Source organism: Orbicella faveolata, unplaced genomic scaffold (assembly GCF_042242905.1).
Source record: "Orbicella faveolata isolate gen_17 unplaced genomic scaffold, um_ofav_v1 contig_50, whole genome shotgun sequence".
NCBI classification, from domain to species: domain Eukaryota; kingdom Metazoa; phylum Cnidaria; class Anthozoa; order Scleractinia; family Merulinidae; genus Orbicella; species Orbicella faveolata.
This window is the reverse complement of record NW_028301581.1, coordinates 87,259-91,506: the sequence shown is the minus strand read 5'-3', so window position 1 is coordinate 91,506 and position 4,248 is coordinate 87,259. Positions and strand designations below refer to the sequence as shown.

At 39.8% G+C, this 4,248-nt stretch overlaps 1 pseudogene; it reads right to left on the bottom strand.

Annotated features, from left to right (window-relative positions):
* Window positions 1–867: 867 nt before the first annotated feature.
* On the bottom strand, window positions 868–2,435 carry LOC149095478 (uncharacterized; annotated as a pseudogene).
* Between the last annotated feature and the right edge of the window lie 1,813 nt (window positions 2,436–4,248).

The window sequence follows — 4,248 nt, the reverse complement described above, 5'->3', positions numbered from 1 at the left end:
AATCTCTTCTCTTAAAATTGGGTAACTTCTTTTCTGTTTTACTATTGGTTTTAATTTAACTGACGATATATTATGATTTCTTGTATCTATTTTTAACTTCTTCAATGCGTTTCCGTTTTCCTATGGTTTCGTCATTGTTTGTGGTGATAACATCTTTGAGATGTAATTCTTTCCTTTCTAGGTCATCTACGTAGGTACTATAATGTTTATCAATAATCACGGTAACGCCAGCGTTAATGTTTCCATCGGGACAAATTGACATGTTGTTAACACCTTGTGCGGCGTCATCGCTGAGTGAGAAAACTGTCTGATTTTGCGGTATTCTCTGGGTAATATTAATATGGACATAGCCAGTCTCCATTTTATTTTCAATTTCTGATAAATGATATTTGCGCACTTTCACTTGTGTATTTCTGTTAACCTTTCTTTTATTGCGTCTCGTATGTTGAGAACTCTGGTTCAATTTGGTAACTGTATTTAATTTTCTCAACATGTATTATCAAAAGCTACATTGTGATTACTATTTTTCGTCGTCGAAGAAAGCGGACATAAAGATTCCCTAGACTGTGTTTCAGACACGATATTTTTAGTAGGATATGGGTGTCCCGGGATTACCACGATATCCGAAATAGGCGAGTCAGAAAAACTGTCATCAAGGCGATTGTGACTATTTACAATTGGCAATTCCGTGCGAATATCATCAATACTATTTACACCTGTTTTACAAGTAGAAACATTATGTCGAGCAACCGAATGTCTTGGAGAGGATCTGCTATCTATAGTGGTAAAACAATTTCTGGGCTTATAACTAACTTGATTGTTGTTTCTAGTTGCTCTTCGAAAACCTTGTCTATAATATTTAAATAATTTTGTTCTGCCAAAACGGACTCTTGGGGTACCAACAAGAGTCCTTAGGCGTTTCCCTGGTTGGAATTTGGTGGTTCCTCTATGGCTAACATAGAACGTCGATTGTAGAAGGGGTGAATACGGAATTCATTACTATATTTATCACTCCAGCCTCTGTAAGATCGGTCATATGAGCGATTGGCGGAATGGCGCGGATTCTGATACCGCCTTAAAACACTCTCTAAATATGTTAACCGTCGCTGTAACTGGTCTAGTTGACTGTTTGGTCCCTGCCAATTACTAGGTTGAAAAGGGCGCGATGTCCCAGGAGGCTGATCATCATAAGCAGCCATAGCATAAGTTGCGTTTATGTGCTGCTGCTGACGCTGTTGTTGTTTTTGGAGTGTTTTAATGTGATTGGACAATTCGTCCAGTTTCTTTTCAGCAGCTGAAGGACCTGGAGCTGGCGCAGCGGTGGCTATCACCGCATTGTTCAAGTACTTGAAGGTTGCTCCAGGAATTTAGTAAACGTGATTTGCATTTTCGTTAACACAGATTGAGTATCTGAAGCAGCCTGGCGGCGATTGACGATGTCCTTCATACGCTTGAGACTCGGCCTCCTGAAACGTCTTTGGCCTACCTATAGTGACACATAGGCTTGAAGGTCGCCCTGTAATACCTCAATAAAATATCTCACTGTTTCTACGTCAGACAATTTTAATCGTTTGCATAGGCGCGTAATATCAGTAATGTAATCGTCGATGGGCTCGTTTGGAGCGTGTTTACGCCCACTTAATTGTTGACTTAAAATCCAATCCTGTGGGCCAGAGCCAAAACGTGCGCGAAACGCATCAAAAAGAGTAGATAAAGTGCTGGTAGTTTCCTCAGCTAATGTGACAAAGCAGGCGTGCGCAATGCCCCGCAAATAGAGTGAAAAAGCATTAGGTTGCAACTCCTCCGACCAATTATTTAATTTGGCTATGCCACGAAACTTCTCCAACCATACTGACGCGTCCGCTATAGGATTTCCATCAAAAATTTCTGGCTTCAAGCCGTGATCATGACTAGTTGCTTTTTGGTCAATCTTATTTTGTGGAGAATCTAATTGTGTGCGTGTCGTATGCGCTTCTTTTTCTAGATCGCCTTTTATTGTCGTCAGAAAAGAGGTAAAGAAGGCTTTAAATTCTTCTTTTTGGGCAGCATTCATGATACCGGATACAGGACAAACACAAATATTACTTTCTCTGTGCGTTTCAATCAGCTGTGCCTGATGTATTTGAGAACGCGTAACGATCTTTTTAGAGGCTTTAGGCCTAGGTGGCATAAATTGCAACAACCACTATTCCTATCAATCCCAATTAAATGTCGGTGCAAACTTTTAACTAAAAGATAACAGAATTGGATCACCACAACGAACAGTAGCACAAGTACGTAAGTACTAACAAATATATTATTTAAAACTAACATAGGGTGCTAGAAAAGGTTACGAAAAAGGAATAATGAGTACGCAACATCAGTAGGCCTTACGCTCCATCTGGCGGGTTGATTTCCTGGCTTGTCCTGGCTTGACCTGGTTTGTGCTGGCTTGACTTGGCTTGACTCAGCTTGTACTGTTTCTCTTAGTTCTGCAAGTAACTCCGTAAAAGAAAGACACGCACGCGTCGGCTTCTACTTCTTGGAACTTAACCCTCAATGTTCAGTTCTGTTTATTTTTTGTCTCAGTTCCCTTTAGACAGCGACTGTAAACGTTAATGTTGGCGTTTAATCCACCGTCTGCATATGATGATGATGTTAATTACAACATCCACGGTCGAGCAGTTGGTAACCGGAGTGGTCCGGTTAAAACATTACGGCCATAGCCACGTCTAGTCATCCACTGATCGGATTTTCGACACAAAATCCGGGCCGTCGGGCACCGAAACCGGAACTCCACCAGCTTGTTAAAGCGACCTTGGGGAAATTAGCCGATCACTTAAACACTCTTTGTTTGGTTAGCTCGCTTTTTATTTCCACCATTGATGACTTCATTACAATACTGACAACGTTCCCCTACTGCCACTCTTGACTGATTACAGCGATTACTACAACTCTGATGCGTAGGTTTGGCCCGCGCTCTTTTATCTGGATCACACCCGTGCTGTCAATCAGCTGTCTAATTCGTCTAATTCGAAAATTAACGCTGATTTCAGTACATGCGCAGTGTTCTACTAGCATGAATTCGCAGAATTCACTTAGTGAAAAATCTTTTCATTTCTGAATTTCCACTATCAAGCATAGGGTGTATGATCCAAATAAATCAGCACGTTCAATATAACAATTATCAAGAATAAGTTTACAAATTAATATCAAGGAAAAGTGCCAGGATCTCTAATAAAAGTTGTTGTTGAAAATTCTGAAAAATTGGACAGGAGACTAAAAATAAGTTAAGGATTCTAACGCGACTAATTCCAAAAAGAGCGCTTCCAAAATCAAGATTTCAATTTTTATTTTGTTTTCTCGATCGACACCCGCGAGTAAACAAACGAGTTGCTGAACAACGCAGCTGACCCGAAAACATGTAGTGTAGCAACGGTGCTCGCAGAAGTAGTAGTAGTAGTAGTAAGACTTTTTTTTACTAGGGTAGCATTTGACAGTAATAAAACTGATAACCTAATGGCCCTCAACATAAATGTACCAAAGTATTTTAACAGGTCTAACAAGAATCAGTTAACAAATTATTTAAGTAGATACTATATTCAAAATAGTAAGATTACATGGCATTATTTCCAGTGTAACAACAGTCAAGTAATTTACACATACGAAGAACTAGTTCCTAGGAAACGCACCACCTGCGTATACAACAACAACGACAAGAAAGGCAACATTTGATCAGCTAGTCAAGGAGCAAGTCCATAATGTCAATGTATCCCAAACACCTAAAATATTCCAATATTATATTTCGAATGACCCAACACCTATTTCTTAAAACATTACCATTATCTTTTTACCCATTATTACAACGAATAAATATGGCTGGGAATTTATATCTTGCTTGCATTTTTATTGTTTTACGATTTTGACCAACTTTGGGTGGAATTCCAGGAACTTGGGCGATATTTCCCAGCCCTAGGGATTCTAAACTAATTTGAGAAGACTTTGGTTTTCAGTGAAATGGCCAGAAGGAAAATTTTTGAACGCTTACTTATGGGCAGTCTGGCCGACATATTAGCTCACTTACTGACTATGACTGGAAAGTCGCCGAGAGCGGGCTACGCGCAGCGCTATTTTGACCAACTTTGGGTCAATTTAGAGGAACTTGGGTGATATTTCCCAGCACTAGGGACTTTAAACTAGTTTTAGTAAGACCTTGGTTTCTAGAGAAATGGGCAGATAAGAAATTTTGACCACTTACTTAGTAGCAGT